At 43.2% G+C, this 18,962-nt stretch overlaps 1 non-coding gene across 1 annotated transcript; it reads left to right on the top strand.

The window, feature by feature from the left end:
• Positions 1-582: 582 nt before the first annotated feature.
• TRNAG-CCC (transfer RNA glycine (anticodon CCC)) lies at positions 583-655 on the top strand. The gene has a single exon. It is a non-coding gene; the product is annotated as a tRNA-Gly (tRNA).
• The last annotated feature ends 18,307 nt before the right edge of the window (positions 656-18,962 follow it).

Genomic DNA, 18,962 nt, shown 5'->3' with positions numbered 1-18,962 from the left:
TATAAATAGAAAAAAAAATCAGAGGAGACTGCTGTGAATTTTTTTTGAAAGATAATTTTCCTTGTAAATAATTTCTATGAGGAATACACAACCTTTCAGAGGTCAAATCTACATTCCCAGCTCCTGAAGTGAACAGTCTCTGAATTAGAATGCTCCCAAAGATGTGGAGTTAAATAGAGACACAGCTACAGGGTGGCCATTACTTAAGTAACTTAATGAACACTGATACGGAGGAAATAAATCAAATGCAAACAATCAACACCAATCAAGGAAGCTGAGCATTTCGGGCACTTAAAATGTATTAAATGAGTGTTTCAATCACAGTGGGTACTTTTGCACAAACCCTCTTCATCAGCTAGCATCGTTTCCACCAAAGTGGCCCTTGCATGTAAATATGGTGGTCTGAAAAAGCTGGTCCATTCCCACGCAAACACCATTAGGAATGGAAATTCTGCTGGGCGTTTTCACTGATAGGATAAACAACAGCAGATGCATTGGGAAAGGTCAGTGAAAATCACGTTTAGGAAAAAGGCATGGAATGATATTTTGCACATGGTTGCAAAGATAAGAATTTCAAGGATTTCCCTGGTGGTCCAGTGGCTACGACTCTGCACTCCCAATGCAGGGGGTCCAGGTTCAATCCCTGGTCAGGGAACTGCATCCCGCATGCCACAGCTAAGAGTTTGCGGGCTGCAGCTAAAGATCCCACATGCCACAATTAAGACCTAGCACAGCCAAATAAATAAATGTCGATACTTAAAAGAATGAAACAAACACAGTAGAGTGATATGAAGAGCATGTTTCTAAAAACTGAACCCATAAAACAGATGGACATTTAAAAAAAATAAGAATTTCAAACATAGAATAAAATTTAAGGTCTCTTTCCAGGTGGCCAGGTCACCTTCAGCAACCATTTTTGGCTTCTTATGTATTTTTTCATGAAAGTTCTAGTCATATAAAAGTTCTTATATGTGCATCTTTATTTGTATATTTATTATGTTATACATGTGCATAATTATCAGTACATAGTACTTAGTACATAAAGTACAGTAATGCTTTTAAGAATATAAACCATACATATATAGCTTATATTTCTATATGATTTAATGAAATATATGTGTGTGTATACATATGTAGGCGTGTATGTTTATGTTTATCATCGACTCAATGGACATGAACTTGTGCAAACTCTGGGAGACAGTAGAGGGCAGGGAAACCCGGTGTGCTGCAGTCCATGGGGTCACAAAGAGTTGGACACGACTCAGTGACTGAACAATGATGTATATGTGTGTATACATGTATGTGTGTATACATGTATATGTGTATACATATATGATATATATGTGTGTATATACAACACACACACACATATATATGGTTTGTTTAAATAAGTGTATACTCTACTCATTGTTTTATACCTTACTCTTGGTATTTAATGATGCATCATGAAGATCTTCCTGTATCTGCTTGTATCAGTTCAGTCGCTCAGTCATGTCTGACTCTGTGACCCCATGGACTGCAGCATGCCAGGCTTCCCTGTCCATCACCAACTCTCAGAGCCTGCTCAGACTCATGTCCATCAAGTCAGTGATGACATCTAACCATCTTATCCTCTGTCATCACCTTCTCCTCCTGCCTTCAATCTTGCCCAGCATCAGAGTCTTTTCCAATGAGTCAGTTCTTTGCATCAGGTGGCCAAAGTGTTGGAGTTTCAGCTTCAGCATCAGCCCTCCAGTTGGCCTATATAGGTCTATTGCATTCTGCTTAAGGTTTATGTATTATTTTATTGTGTGAGTTCATCATTATTTATATAACCATTCCCTTGTAAGGTAGCTAGATTATGTCCAGTCTAGCCAGATTATGTCCAGGAACTAGAGCTCCTAAACACACACAAATACATATACACACATTTAAATATAGAGTTGGAATTACTTGGGATTTTAAAAGCCAAATACTTTGATTCCAAGTATATATTCCATTTCCAGATATACCCCCCCACACACATACATATTCATAAGTTCCACTTTACATGTAATATTCTGCCTAATTCTCATTTACATATTAGTGTTGCATCTGTTTTATAGACTGTGGATCAGAGAATCAGAGGGGGTTAAATAATTTGCCAGAGTTCACCCAGATAATAAACACATGTCCCTTCTTTTAAACCCAGGTCTCCTTTTAGTTTCAACTTTATTCATCTTTAATCACTGTACTGCAGTTTGAATGTTTGATCAATGTGAAAAGAGTCATAATTGTATACGTTTCAAAGAACATGTATAACCCACCTCAAATTCAAAATGGCACATAATCCAGACCCGACCCATCAGGGCATCCCACACATTGGCCTCAAAAATGACTCAGGGATGAGTACCTGGTCTAGACAGACCACTGAAACACGATTCAGAATTTTCTGGACAAATCACCTTGATTTGTCTGATTTAGAAATTGTGAGGATGGGAGATGGCACCGTGATGAGAGATGCTGCCAGTTCCCCAAACTGGACATAATCTAACTGCCTTACAAGGGAATGGTTATATAAATGATGATGAGGATGGTACAGGGATGTCGAGAAAATCTGGATGAAATCATACAGACACGTGTGTTTCAGTTATTACATAGGACAGTAACGCCTTCTTCCCAACCCTCTTGATGCACTTTGGGTTGGGTTTTCTTCCGCTTTGTCCCTTAGAGCCCTGACTTATGTAGACTTCTCTCTTTCAGTTTCCAGTGTGTCCATATATGTACTCATCCTTACTAATATCTTTGGCAATTGACTTTTCAATATAAAATGAATAATATCTGTCTTGCCATCATCCTTTCTAACCTGCTCTCTGCTCTCCTTTCAGTTATTTCACTAAGACTCCCATCTGGTTATGTCACACTCTTTATCAAACATTTTGGTGGCCTGTCAGCTTCTGCAGAGTGAACTCTCTTTGTTTTAGCTTGGTAGTCAAGGCCTGTGGATATCTGGTCAACCCCGTCTTCACGTTTCAGCGCCCCTACTCTCCTCAAGTGTGCCTGTTCCAGAGAGATCAGACAATTCACTGTCCTTCCCAAAGACAACAGGTATCTTCATGACTTTATGCCTGTGCTATGCTGTTTCCTCCTTCATGAGTTACTTTTTTTCCTCAGCCTGTCTTGGTGTATTCCAGTCTCCTTCTTTAAAGTGAATGCTCATTTTTCAGGAGATCTGGAGCCTTTAATACCTCTGACAGAATGATATGTATTATATTAGATCAAAGTTAGTCATTCATATGTCTTCTTCATGCCCTTGTTTGAGGGTTCCCTGGCAGCAACTGTGTCTTCATCTGTGAGTCCCTAGGGTGCATAACATTGCCGAATCAGAACAGAAGCTAATGCCTGTGAATGAACTGACAGATAAATGAATGATTGGATGAACGATGCGTATTTTCCCCTCTCTCTTTTTTTAAACAGCTGGCTTTTGTTTATTTTTAACCTTTTTATTTTGTGTTGAGGTATAGCTGATTAATAAACCATGTTGTGATAGTTTCGGGTGAACAGCAAAGAGTCTCAGCCGTACGTATACATGTATCCATTCTTCCCAAACCCCCTTCCTATCCAGGCTGCCAGATAACGTTGAGCAGAGTTCACTGAACTCTACAGTAGGTCCTGGCTAGTTATCCATTTTAACTATAGCAATGAGTACCTGTCCATCCCAAACTCCATAACTATCCCTTCCCCCTGACCTTCCCACTGCCAACCATACATTGGTTCTGTAGGCGTACGCGTCTCTTTCTGCTTATTCTCTATTTGTAAGTCAGTCACATGGGTTTATGAATATAAGCAAAAATGATTGCTTTACTTTTTTTTCTTATTTGTACTATGTTGCAGGTTTTAAGTCTTCCGACTGCTGTGAGGATTCTTTAATCAGACACTAAATACCTCGCCAGATACATTTACTTTGAGGATATTGATGATGGCTTTTATGGTTATTTGAGATCTTTCTAAGGCTTTGTATATGCATCAATTATTTCATTTTTCATTTATCTATTTGTTGACTTTTAATAAACACTTCATAGAGTCCAGACCTTGGTCCAGGCCACAGCTGGCCAAAGACAACAAAAGTGTACTTTCTACCTCTAGGAATAACACAGTCTCTAGCCCAGCTCTTTTACAATTGGATCTCTTTGCTGCCCTCCACACACAAATAATAATCACTACTTTTTAATAACCGTCTGTATGTTAACAGTCATGTGGGTACTTTATGTATGCTCATGATGACTCTCTTAACAACTCCGAGAGTTGTCAAAAACCTTATGTTGTGGAGGAAGAAACAGAAGCTCAGAAGCTGAAGTGTCTTGACTGAGAACTCAGCAGTGGAGCTGGCATTTGAACCATAATTTATTGATGTCAGTGCTGCTACCCCATAATGCCTTTCCATGTTCATGTTCTTCTTTCAACCAGACCTCTTGACATGGAATTTCTTTTTTCCTTAGACAAATGTTTAAGTTCTCCCAAGCCCACTCAGAAGATTATTTTAATGAAAATATTCTGCTTACCATGACTTCTCTCCTTCCTAAATTTTCTTTTACTGAAGTATTTTATCTTTCTTAGAAGTCCTTTTCCATATCCATATTTTTGGTATCTGTATAGTTAGAAGTATTTTGATTGCAAGCAATAGAAACCTATTTCATGCTGCTTTTAACAAAAGGAAGTACAGATATCTAAGTGACCTCAGACTATATTAGATACTGGATTTGGGAAGATTTTGTGTTAGCCTACAAAGTTTAATTGAAAGCACATGGAGAAGAGGGCATGGAGGATGAGATGGTTGGATAGCATCTGACTGAAGGCAAAAGGAGAAGAGGGTGGCAAAGGATGAGATGGTTGGGTAGCAACACCAACTCAAGGGACATGAACTTGGGCAAACTCAGAGCGATGATGTGTGGCAGGGAGGCCTGGCATACTGCAGTCCATGGGATTGCAAAGGGTTGGACATGACTTAGCTACTGAACACCACCACCACCAAAGTCTAATAAGTGAATTCAGGAATGAAGGTATCAGAGACTGGACCCTAAGATTTGGGGCTGAAGCCAGTGGCCCAATACTGAGAAGATATTCCCTTTTTGTGCTCCCCTCTTATCTCCACTTGTCTTTGCCTCTTGGTGGATGGGCAGTGTCAGACGATACACTTCCCCTAAACACCCAAAAAAGAATGAGGAGGCAAATCCAACAGTTTATCTTTTGAGCATCATGATATCTGCCTTCCCCCAAAGTGTGGGTCAGAAGAATCCCTGGAAATAACCTCCAATGACTTGGCTTTGAGCTTGTCCTTCACTGGACCTTTGATGCTTGGGAGGAGAGTGATATTGTACTTGCCAGCTCTGTGATGACATCATGGGTTGAAGTCATTGGCCAAAAGCAAGAGGGGTGATCCCGCCAGCAGAGAGGACATGAGAAAATACGCTGGGAAATGAAATATTAGATGCCGTAGTCCATGATAGAAGGAAGAGTCAGGATTTGTACTAATATAATTATATGTGGACAGCAGGTAGAGAGCATTTGTCCCAGTCTGTCTGGTACTGCCTTAGTTTATGTCTTCTCCTGGAATCCTGTCCAGGACAGCACTTGTCACTCTCAAAAAACATCCAGGTTAGATGATATATGATGTTGCCACTCTAACACTCCAATACAATGTGTGAAATTATGGCTGTCTTGGGAAACTCAGTGAGTGGTCTTTATTCCCTTGTCCCCAGGATCATTCCAGACATATAACAGTCCCCCAGTCTTCCATGGGTTGAGGAGTAACGTAAGAGTATTGAACCAAGCCATGATCTGGAGTCAGATGGGCACTTCTCTTGTTTCGATTCTGATAGATAGTTGGCTACTTAGGTGATCTGGAGCCATCAGAACACCTGTCTGAGCCTCACCTTTAAAACAGTAGAATTATCAGATGCCGCATCTCCTTCACTAAAGTGTTAGCAAGGGGAAATTTGCTGATGCTTTGGATTGTACAGTTCTGTCCTAATTGTAGTAGTAGTATTAACAGCCACCATAAAATTTGAGTGTTCATCTATCTAGACATCTTGCCAAAGTCTTTGCATGAATTACCTCATCTTGTCAACAGAACAGCCCTATTAGTATCTGTATTACAGATGAGAACACTGGAGCACACAAAAGCAAAGATATGTGCCTAAAGTAATGGGGCAAAGACTCGACAAAGGTCAGATTCAAACATGGACCAAGGCTGTTCAGTGCTGGGCAGTGTTGAATTACTTTCAGATAGAGAGTGTGTGTGAAAGAGAGAGAGAGTTTTCATTCCCAACTCTGCCTTATTCCCCTGACTTGGCTCAGAGGAAGTCAGCGGCCACATAATCCTGAGGAGTCACTGTCCCCCAAGATGGCAGAGCCGACCCGCACTGCTTAATGGCTCTGAGATGACCCCTTACCGAGGGACGTCTGTCCCTTTGTTCCGTGACATTGATGTTACTGTCAGTTGACAGTGAGCTTTATCATCAATCTGTTCAAGTACAAAAGGCCACTGTTCGGAAACTGTCATTAAAAGCAGCCTCTCTCTTTTTAAAAGCAATCTCTCCTTCTATTCCTTCCTTAATAGGAACCAGTGTACCAGAAAAGGCTGACCTTAAGTTGAGCCTGTTTTTTTTTTTTTTTTAAGACATAGAATAGGTTATGTTTTTAATGTATTTAGGATTGGAGGCACAGAATTAGAATGGAGCTGGAGGTAGAAGAAAATAGAAGCCAGGGTGGGAGAGAAGAGTGGTGGCCTTGGGTTTTCTTTGCTCTTGGATAATGGGCATTTCTTGTTAAATCAACTCAGTCTATTTCACAACCTGTCCCCTGGTGATGTATATACTCTTTGGACAGGGCTGTGGGCTGCCTAAAGATCTCTTTTAGCCATAGGACATGAGTATAAATAAGCTTTATGTAGTTACAGCTGCTAAGAGAGATTATGGATAGAGTGTCTTCTAAAAGGATAGGGCAGTGTGTTGATTGTTACAGGGACGTGGGGAAGGAGAGACAAGAGATGATCCCGAAGGGAGAGGTTGGGTGAGTTCTACTGAACAAAATTCCCCTGTGATCTTTGTCACTTTTTAACAGCCCTTTGGGGAGGTGATTTTATTTTAATTGAAAAAAATAGAGATATTTGTGGTTGAAAAGTGGCTCAGCATGGAAGTTAAGAGCACAAGTTTTGCAACCAGACATCCCTGGTTTAGCCTTAAATCCCAGGTTTAGCCTTTGTCATATATGTGCATCACACAACTAGCATGTAAGTTGCTTAATCTCTCTGTGCCTATCTCCATGGCGATGACTGTACACGTTAGCTGGGAAGATGAAATGAAAGGAGGTGACACGTGGAAAGAGTTTAGAGAAGAACTTGGCAGATCATGAGGGCTCAGCCAACATGTATTCATTTTTATGCATTTTATTTTTCAAAATTAGTTTATTAATTTTTGTTTTGTTTTGTTTTTTGGCTATGTGGTGTCATCTGTGGGATCTTGCTTCCCTGACCAGGGATCCAACCTGTGTCCCCTACATTAGAAGCATGGAGTCCTAACCATCGGACACCCAGAGAAGTCTCCAACATTTGTTCTACTTATTCATTCTTATCCTTTGTTCTTCGTCTTCTTAATATTTATTATTTGTTCTTATTTATGGGTACATGGACATAAATAAGGCCATGACAAAAATAAAAAATTGATTCTTTCACACTTTGAATGTGCAATGAAGGAGGCCCAGTTGGGGTGTAATTATTGGTAGTTGACTGCTTATTGCTGTTGTTGAGTCATTAAGTCATATATGACTCTTAATGACCTCATGAACTGCAGCATGCCAGGCTCCCCTATCCTTCACTGCTGCTGCTGCTAAGTCGCTTCAGTTATGTCCGACTCTGTGCAACCCCAGAGACGGCAGCCCACCAGGCTCTGCCGTCTTTGGGATTCTCCAGGCAAGAACACTAGAGTGGGTTGCCATTTCCTTCTCCAATGCATGAAAGTGAAAAGTGAAAGTGGAGTCACTCAGTTGTGTCTGACTCTTAGCGACCCCATGGACTGCAGCCTACCAGGCTCCTCCGTCCATAGGATTTTCCAGGCAAGAGTACTGGAGTGGGGTGCCATTGCCTTCTCCAATCCTTCACTACTTCCAAGAATTTGCTCAAATTCATGTCCATTGAGTCAGTGATGCTATCAAACCATTTCATCCTGTGCCACCCCCTTTTCCTCCTGCCCTCAAACCTTTCCAGCCTCAGGGTCTTTTCCTGTGATTCAAATATTTGCATCAGGTGGCCAAAGTATTGGAGCTTCAGCTTCAACATCAATCCTTCCAGTGAATATTCAGGGTTGATTTCCTTTAAGATTGACTGGTTTGATCTCCTTGTGAGGAGGGAGCATTTGAGTAGAGACCAAACAGATGAGAGGAACTCAGTTGTAGGTCAAGCATCTTCATGAAAGGAAACAGAAGGTGCCTAGGTTCTGAGGAAGGAAAAGAGATTGGTGTGTTGGAGAAGCTGAAAGAACCCAGGTTGTTGGAGTGTGACGGGCATGGGACAGCCAGATTAAAGGGAACGCAGGGAGGCAAAGGCCAGACCATTGGGGTGTGCAGCCAAGGTGAGGGCATGGGTTGCATCTTTTGTTTATTTTTGTTTGGCTCTGTTGAGATTGGTTATGGCATGAAGGATCTTTGTTGTATTATGTGGAATCTTCTATTGCAGCCCATGGACTCTCTAATTGGGGCTCTCAGGCTTAGTTGCCCTGTGGCATGTGGGATCTGAGTTCCCCGATCAGGGATCAACCCTCGTCCCTTGCATTGCGAGGTGGATTCTTAACCACTGGACCATCACAGGGAAGTCCCATGGCTTGCATCTTAGAGCATCAGGAAACCATGGGGGAGATTTGAATATTGAATCCAGGTCAGATTCAAATTTTACAATCCCTCTTTCTATGGAACACAAAATGGCTTGAGAGGTGAGGTGGGGCAGGAAGAACGAAAGGAGGCTATTGCAGATGAGTGGGCAAGAAGTGTTGTTGACTTGCCAGAAAGTGCTAGATTTAGAGCGTGGTCCCCAGTCCCCGCCCCCAGCAGAAGAGCTCTGGGCCCAAGCTTTTTGTTCTCACCACCGTGTTTACTTATTACATTCCTCTGCCATTGTTTTTTTGTTTGTTTTTACAAGGCTATCAGGACTTCCTGGTAGTTAAGATGGTAAACAGTCCACTTGCAATGCCGGAGACCTGGGTTTGATCCCTGGGTCAGGAAGATCCCCTGGAGAAGGAAATGACAACCCACTCCAGTATTTTTGCCTGGGAAATACCATGGACAAGAGGACCCCGGGCAGGCTACAGCCCATGGAGTTGCAAAGAATCAGACATGACTTAGCCTTTCAACAACAACAAGGTTATAGGGTAGGGACTCTTCTTCCTGTTTCTTTATATGCTTAGTTCCTTGTCCAGTGCCAGACCCCTCATAGGTGCTCAATACCTGTTTAATTTACAAAGCTTCAATACTTTGGCCACCTGATACGAAGAGCCAACTCATTGGAAAAGACCCTGATGCTGGGAAAGATTGAGGGCAGGCGGAGAAGGGGGTGACAGGGGATGACATGGTTGGATGGCATCACTCATTCAATGGACAAGAGTTTGAGCAAACTCCAGGAGATGATGAACAACAGGAAAGTCTGGCATGCTGCAGTCCATGGGGTATCAAAGAGTTGGACATGATTGAGCCATTAAACAATAGCAAAACAAAAATAAATCTATTTACTGGATGAATACACGCAGTATAGTCCTCATGGCAGTGTTTAATTTTCTAGCCCCTAGGATAGACATCTCCTTCATGAATGACAAGGTTATATTCCTTTTGAACTTGCCGTGTTCATGATGGGGAGGAGGGCATCTCGAGATCTTTATGTCTCAGAAGATGGGCAACACCACGCACCTTGCACTTGGCTGGGGCCGAGGCCAACGGGGTTCAGCTGTGTGGTCTTTGCAGCAAGCTGTCCCCTTAGTCCCTCACTGGTTGCATCGCATCTGGGAGCCCGGTTAATTTTCATGGAGAAGAAACCTTTCAAATGCAGGCCTCTTTCATGCTCTGGGAAGATTTGAGAGGGGTCAACCCTGTTTAGATTGGTTCTTGGCACCAGTCTGGGGAGCCTGCTGGCTCTTCTCAGCGTGGGGTGTGTTGCAGAGAGGAGATGAGCAGGAAACAGACCAAAGAACCAGGGCACTTCCCAGCTGGAACCAAGCCTGTCGTGTGTGGATTCATTATTTTGTTGGAAATTAATCCCCGGAATGGCCGACATAGTGTATTTGAATGTGAACCGACCGTGTGCTTGGTGGCCAAGGGAAAGTGGCTTTTGGATTATCCCGTCTCATTGGTTGCCCTTGCCTCTGAACCCTGCCATTAGTGTGGATAATTGAACTAGGCCTGGTTTTGGGCTTTCACTCCCCATTTGTTGCCCTTATGGCCTTTGGGGTGGGATGGGAGGCATGAGAGGGTCTCGCCCTGCTTGCTGTCATTTACCATGGAACTGGCGTTGCTTACAAACCCCAGTGACCCTGGATCTCACTTAATGGGAGTGTTTCCTGGGATTCTCGCATTCCATCTTCACACAGAGCCTACGACAGTAGTAATGATAACAGTAATAGTAATAGGAAGAAGCAGCAGCACTTACTCAGCATTGGCTGTGTGCCAAATCCAACCGTGTATTAGCTTATCTAATTTTCAGAACAATACAAATGACAGCAACTCCAGCCCTAGGGAAATGGGAGTCACATGGACTAGGATCTGAACAATTTGCTTGGTACTGAACCGGGTGGAAGCCCTGCCTATGATGTAGGTACTGTTATTACCCACTTGTTACAGGGAGCTCAGACAGGTTAAGTCACTTGCCCAAGGTCACACAGCCAACATTTGGTAGTGTCAGGTATTGAATTTACATTTCTTTTGTTTTTAACTTGATTTTTTGCAATTAAAATTTTTTTTTAATTTTTTTAAATTTTATTCTTTTAAGCTTTAAAATAAAATGAAAAAATGTTTTAACTTTCTAATTTTAAAAACATTTAATTTTTAAAATAAGTTTTCTTTAAAAACTTTGGAAGACTCCGTGTGCTGGGTCTTTGTCACTTTGTGTGGGGTTTTTTCTAGTTGCAGTGAGTGGGGCTACACTGGTTGTGGTGTGCTTGCTGCTCATTGCAGCAGCTTCTCTTGTTACAGAGCACGGGCTCCAGGGCACTCGGGCTTCAGTAGTTGCAGCACCTGGGCTCAGTAGTTGCAGCACCTGGGCTCAGTAGTTGTAGCACTTGGGCTCAGTAGTTGCAGCACCTGGGCTCAGTAGTTGCAGCACTTGGGCTCAGTAGTTGCAGCACTTGGGCTCAGTAGTTGTGCGCTTGGGCTCAGTAGTTGCAGCACTTGGGCTCAGTAGTTGTAGCACCTGGGCTCAGTAGTTGTAGCACTTGGGCTCAGTAGTTGCAGCACCTGGGCTCAGTAGTTGCAGCACTTGGGCTCAGTAGTTGCAGCACTTGGGCTCAGTAGTTGTGCGCTTGGGCTCAGTAGTTGTGGCTCCCGGGTCTGGAGTGCTGCTCAGTAGTTGTGTCACATGGGCTTACTTGCTCTGCAGAGTTTGGGATCTTCCTGGACCAGAGATCGAACCCATGTCCCCTGCATTGGCAGGTAGATTCCTATCTGTTGTGCTACGAGAAAAGTCCATTGAATGTATACTTCTGTCATCAGAGCCCTTGCTTTCTTTAAATTATAGCCACTGAGAAGCAAAAGCCAAAAGATACTATGTGTGGGTTGGGGACACTTGACTTTATGACAGAGAAAACATCTTCTAGATTTTTATTAAAGCATAGTTTTGCAATTGAGTATCTTGTTAGGGTGAATGTGGGGGTGTGTTCAGTGCTGTACTTGTTTGGAAAAGTCATCCTGAAAAAATTCCAAAAGCCCCAGTTGGTCAAAGGAACAGGATATTATATTATAGGATGTTCTTGATTTGTTTTCTTTTCTATGCCAAAGTTTTTTTTTTTTTTTTTTTAAAAGCTTCTATTCCTGACTATTTATAACCAGGAGGCGGAAAGACAACAGTGCTCTGTACATTTGCAGCAGATATTCAAATAAGATAAGTACATAATTAGCATGGAGCCACAGGTGAGGTACACTGAAAGATTTGAATTCTGCATAGGGAATTAACAAATAGTTCCTGATAACAAGACATCCTAAACATGTTGCTTTCAGATGGGAGTGAATGGGGAGTGTGGATACAGCCCTTCCAGACAGTTAATAAGAGAATGGATTGTTTATGAACACCAGTTTCTTGTGTGCATAGCACGTGACAAATAATACGCCGGACTGTGTACGTATATAACTTACTCCTCACAGTAACCATCTGAGGCAGGTACTGTTGTTGTCCCCCTTTGTAGATAAGGGCATTGAATCTCTGATGGTTAAAAGAGATGGCCATGTTCTCCTTTCTTTGTCTTTCTCTCCCCATCATTCTCTCTCCCTCCAGCCCTCCTCTGTCTCCATCTGTCCCTTCTCTTCCTCCCTTTCTGTTAACACCCATGTATACTCTCAGTAAATGGAAAAGCTGGCATTTGAACTCAAGTCTCATCTAACTCCAAGCCCTATTCTCTTAGAGGTCAATTTTGGGGATTTTAGCAAAGAGGTTACTTTTCGAAGTTTACTTTTTTTATGGGGATCTTAGTTCCCTGACCAGGGATTCAATCCAGGTCATGGCTGTAAAAACCCTGAATCTTAACCATTGGACATCCAGGGAACTCCCAAGGTTACTTTATAAACCATTCTGTTTTCCACCATCCTGTATAAGCCTCGTCTTTGTAATACTGCCCAGAGTGATCCCGTCTGGACTTTGGCATGCCACCTACTTCAGAATGCGAGGCAACCTACACAGCCCACGTGCGCCAGCTCCCAGGGGCCACATGGCAAGCCTCTAAGATGAGCACCACTGTGGCTGCACCTGTGGCTCGGATGGGCAAGCTGAGATCCATTTTCCAAAATCACATACACAGAGGTGGCACTGGTATCAGGCTTCTCTGAGCTCTGAATTTGCACTCTTAACTAAATGCTCTGCTATTTGGTCTTCCAACCAAAGCTAAACAGATGATATATGAATAGGTAGGTAGATGTGTAAAGATATACATATGTGTATACATACGTCTCTGTCTCTGTCTGTCTAAATTTAGAACTCGAGATGGCCCTGCCTTTCCCCTTCTTCTGAGTCATCTGGCCAGTCCACTGCATTCTGAGGAGCAGTGCATTTAACTCCTTGCTGACATTGGTATTCCTCTTTGTCGCAGCCCCCGTCATAGCAGCAGTAGGAATAAAACCCAGAGCGTAGTGCCGGGAATATAAATGGGTTATTTTTCTCTTCAACTCTGAGTAGGATAAAACTCTCATAAAGAACCAGGGAACAAAGGTTCCGCGAGAAACATACACCAGGGGACTTGGCTCTGTCTGATACAGCCTGTGAGACAAAATGGAAATAGAAACTCAGGATAAAAAGGAATTCCAGGGAGAATGTTAGGTTTGCTTCCTTGATGGATGTCCACAGTCCTGTGCATTTAGAAGCATTAATAGCAGTTATTGAGTATCTATTCCGCAAGCAAAGCTATGGTAGGTTGCCCTACCTATCAGCTTATGATTCAGGAGTTATAGATGGATATGAACTCAATAGTTGTGACGACAGAGAATGTTGATCTCTCTATGTATTGGTCTACATGTACGGTTGTGTCTATCAAAAGCATGGAGCTAATCATTACAAGTCATAAAAATATCCAGGTGCCTATCATTGGAAGTAAGACCTTTTTGAATAATAATAATTTTTAAAAAATGGATGTGAAAGTAAACCTTTTCTTTTGAGAAGTGTACTGGTAAAGTGGTTGAGTGGGGCTTGGTCATTATCTTCCTGAATTTGAAGGTTGGTTCCAGTGTCACATGACTGGGGCTAAGTGAGTAACTTACCTTCAGTTTCTTTGTCCATAGACAATAGGTTATTTATAATCTGTTCTTGTTCAGTCACTAGGTCTTCTGACTCCTTGCGACCCCGTGGACTGCAGCACACCCGGTTTCCCTGTCTTCGCTACCTCCCTGAGTTTGTTTAAACCCATGTCCGTTGAGTCAGTGATGCCATCCAACCATCTCATCCTCTGTTGCCCCCTTCTCTTCCTGCCCTCAATCTTTCCCAGCAGCAGGGATTTTTCCAGTGAGTTGGCTCTTTGCATCAGGTAGCCAAATGTTAGAGCTTCCGCATCTGTCCTTCCAATGAATATTCAGAGTTGATTTCCTTTGTAATCTGGGCAACCCTTATAAACCCTTGATCCATGGAATCCAGTCTCCTTACTGAGCTCCGGTCAATGGGGTAGAGCAATGAACAATATTCGAGTCGACTTTGAACATGAAAATAAGACAAAACAACTCACTGATTTCTCCTGGGGGGTATATAAATATATATATATATATACACACACACACACACACATTAAAGGGAGTTCAGTTGATAATCTTCAGTGACACTTCTCAAGTCCTGTTTCCTTCCCTGTTCTCTTGGGTTTTATACTATGTCACAAGCTTTCCTTGGTTTTGCCCACCCGCTCCTCTCCTTTCTGCCCTCAGCCCATCAACCCTCTCTCTTACTTTTTAGGTGTGGTTTGTCAGGTCTCAGGGAGCCTTCCTATGCCTCCTCCTCCTCTTATTCTCAAAGTCAGCACCACAGTTGTCCTGGCACTTGCCTGACCTGTCAGCCGGCTAAGGAGGGTAACACAGAGTGGAATATCTGTTGATCAGTGATGGAGGTGGGTAGAGCCTGAGAGTATTTCCACATCAGTACCATTGGGTTTAACCTCTTGAGCTGTGGTTCCCCCTTGTCAGAGGCTTGTAGACTGAGCCCCAGAGTCTTCATTCCCAGTCACAGGAAAACTCTGTTTCATACTTGAGATGCGGCCACATGCAGTCAGTTCAGGACCGCTTTCTCCAGCATGCTGCTACTCCAGGATGCTGCTGCTCCAGGAAGCAGGGCTCGTGTTTTGCTACAGCTAGGGACTGGAAGGGCAAATGGTGGAGAGGAACAGAAGAAATGAAAGTTGCAGCTGTGCTTCTGTGAGGCTAGTGCAGGAGACGTGTGTGAATAATGGGTGATTGTGACTCTAAGACTAAGAGGGTAGCTCGTCGTACGCACGAGTGCGGTTGGATGCCGACAGGAGTATGTGCTACTCAGCATACCATTCAGATGGTGATCGAGCTGACTTCAAGATCCACAGAGAAGGTCATCCTGAAAGGGTGATAAAATAAGGCAGTCAGGTAGAAAGGATGGTCCAGCAAGGAGCAGAGGATGAACGAAAGGAATAAGGCAGGAGGAGGCAGGTGTCCCTGAGGTAGGCTGAGATCACTAAGCATCCCAGAGTCCATGGAGGACCAGTGAGTTGGAACACAGACGTGACACAGACATGAATTGGAAGAGTTGGTGAGACCACATCTTATGGACTGTGAAAGCCAGTCTCAGGCTTATAACACCATTTGCACTTGAGAAAAATTTTTTAACTTTTTATTTTATATTGGAGTATAGCTGAGAGTCCTTTGGACTGCGAGGAGATCCAACCAGTCAATCCTAAAGGAAATCAGTCCTGAAAATTCATTGGAAGGACTGATGCTGAAGCTGAAACTCCAATACTTTGGCCACCTGATGCAAAGAACTGACTCTTTGGAAAAGACCCTGATGCTGGGAAAGATTGAGGGCAGGAGGAGAAGGGGACGACAGAGGATGAGATGGTTGGATGGCATCACCAACTCAATGGACACGAGTTTGAGCAAGCTCTGGGAGTTGGTGATGGACAGAGAAGCTGGCGAGCTGTAGTCCGTGGGATTGCAAAGAGTTGGATATGACTGAGACACTGAACTGAACTGATAGCTGACTGATAATGTTGTGATAGTTTCAGGTGGACAGCAAAGGGACTTGGCCATACATACACTTCATGGCAAATAGATGGGGGAAACAATGGACACAGTGTCAGATTTTATTTTCTTGGGCTCCAAAATCACTGCAGATGGTGAGTGCAGCCCTGAAATTAAAAGACACTTGCCCCTTGGAAGAAAAGCTATGACAAACTTAGACAGCATATATAAAAGCAGAGACATTACTTTGATGACAAAGTTCCATCTGGTCAAAGCTATGGTTTTTCCAGTAGTCATGTATGGATGTGAGACTTGGGCTATAAACAAAGCTGAGCGCTGAAGAATTGATGCTTTTGAACTGTAGTGTTGGAAAAGACTCTTGAGAGTCCCTTGGACTGCAAGGAGATCCAATCAGTCCATCCTAAAGGAGATCAGTCCTGGGTGTTCATTGGAAGGACTGATGTTGAAGCTGAAACTCCAATATTTTGGCTACCTGATGCAAAGAACTGACTCTTTAGAAAAGACCCTGATACTAGGCAAGATTGAAGGTGGGAGGAGAAGGGAATGACAGAGGATGAGGTGGTTGGACGGCATAACCAACTTGATGGACATGAGTTTGAGCAAGTTTCAGGAGTTGGTGATGGACAGGGAGGCCTGGTGTGCTGCAGTCCATGGGGTTGCAGAGAGTCGGACATAACTGTGACTGAACTGAACTGATACATGTATCCATTCTCCCGTCAGGCTGCCACATAGCACTGAGCAGAGTTCCCTGGGCTATACACTAGGTCCTTGTTGGTAATTTATTTTAAATATAGCAGTATACATGTTGATCCCAAACTTCCTAACTATCCCTTCTCCCTACCCTTCCCCTCTGGGAACCCTAAGTTTGTTCCCTAAGTCTGTGAGTTGTATTTGTGAATTTTGAAAAGCATGATAACCAATATAATCCACGTGTATTTAGGACAAGTCTTGTCAGCCTTGAAACAATTGCCATTTTCTGCTGCATGATTCTTTGTTGGGGGACCCTATCCTGTTCATTTCAGGAGGCTCAGCAACATCTCTGACCTTTGCTCACTGGACACCAGTGCCTCCCTCCCTCCCTATCACCGCCAGCAAAGTTGTCCCCAGATATTGCCGGATGTCCCCTGCAGGTGAAAACCACCTTCAGTTGAGAAACTGTTCTTTAGGAAGGTATTGCCCATAGAGGCGTGCTGGGAAAAAGGCATATGGACCAGAAGCAGGGAACCCCTGAGAAGGCTCCTTCGTACTCCTTCGAGTACTCCTTGGAGCAGAGAGTGAGAAGGATATGTGGATCCCCAAACAGCCCAGAACCTACCTGTATTGCCAGCAGGATTGCCATGAGTCTATGTCATATTTGGGATTCCCAGGTGGCTCAGTGGTAGAGTCTGCCTGTCAATGCAGGTACTGCAGCAGACACAGCTTCAGTCCCTGGGTCAGGAAGATAGATCCCCTGTGAGAGGAAATGACCAACTCACTCCAGTATTCTTGCTTGAATAATCCCATGGTTGCAGGAGCCTGGCCGCCTATAGTCCAAGGGGTTGCAAAAGAGACAGACATGACTTAGTGCCTAAAGAACAACAACAAAATGTCATATTTACAGGAGCTCTGAGAAAGGATCATCAGGATATGAGGTATCTAGAAGGAAGTGGGCATGTTTCATTTTTTTGATGTATTTTATTTTTCTGAACTTAAGATGGTCTCACAGGCAGAGCAACAGTATATTTACTGTAAATTATAGCAGAGATGTTAGCCAAGTCTCTCTTCCCACCCTCTATGTTAAAAGGCAATGTTAGCAACATCTGATGGTGAGTTTCTGGCAAAGATTCACACTGTCCTTACCCTGGCATCTTTTGTAGCATTTTATTTATTTTTAAAACTCCTTAGAATTGTGCATTTTTGTCTGTGTTCACTCAGTCCTCCAGAACCAGCTGGCCATTAAAGAAACTTAGAAAGAAAATTTGCTGAAGCATCTTTGCTCTTGTTTGTATTGCATAATCAACCGAAATAGCCCCAGAAGTGATTATATTTGAAGTTACAGCGATCACAAAGACGCTGCATCATTCACCTTGACCCCGCTTAGGACTATATCCTTTACTCAAATTTTATTATCTGTCAAAAGCAAGGATTTCTCCTAAGAGTGAGTGTGTTGTGTGTGTGTGCTGTGTGTTAGTCGCTCAATCGTGTCTGACTCTTTGTGACCCCAGGGACTGTAGCCCGCCAGGCTCCTCCATCCATGGGATTCTCCAGGCAAGAACACTGGAGTGGGTTGCCCTGCTCTCCTCCAGGGCGTCTTCCTGACCCAGGGGTTGAACCTGGTCTCCGGCACTGCAGGTGGACTCTACCATCTAAGCCACCAGAGAATTGTGTGTGTGTGTATCCACTGATTAATTTTGTATGCTGTTTCCAAATAAATCTTCCCCAGTCACATCTCTGTTCGCGCTCCTGCTCAAACACTTTCAATGGCTCCCTGTTACTTCTCAGATCCACTCGAAGCCACTGAGCAGCACGGAATGCCCACCATGACCCACACCCTCCGTTTTCCAGCCTTATCTTCCCCTACTCTTTTTTTGTGCATTTCTCTTTTTAACACTTTCACTTTTCACTTTCATGCATTGGAGAAGGAAATGGCAACCCACTCCAGTGTTCTTGTCTGGAGAATCCCAGGGACGGCAGAGCCTGGTGGGCTGCCGTCTATGGGGTTGCACAGAGTCGGACACGACTGAAACGACTTAGCAGCAGCAGATGATTTTTTTTTAACATTATTAAAAAATATAAAGAATAAATGAATCAATCCACAAGGTTCTAAGTCCATTTATAACATCTGATAACAATATGGAATACTAAGGCACAGATGTTTCTCACACTCACTTTCTACATCAAAATTATTGTTTGTTTCTGACAGTGCTTCTGATATTTAATTTTACTATGTCAGACAGGAGATCTCAAGTTGCACATTCCAAGCGTGTACAACTATGAATTTTTCATTAATTACTCCAGCTGAAATTAGATACAAGCCTCGCTTAGACGATCACCCATTGTTTATGTATTCAGTTTGTCATCCG

The sequence above is a fragment of the Bos mutus genome, chromosome 25, assembly GCF_027580195.1.
Source record: "Bos mutus isolate GX-2022 chromosome 25, NWIPB_WYAK_1.1, whole genome shotgun sequence".
Classification (NCBI taxonomy): Eukaryota; Metazoa; Chordata; class Mammalia; order Artiodactyla; family Bovidae; genus Bos; species Bos mutus.
Note: the sequence above shows the minus strand (reverse complement) of the source record. Positions and strands in the feature narration are given on the sequence as shown.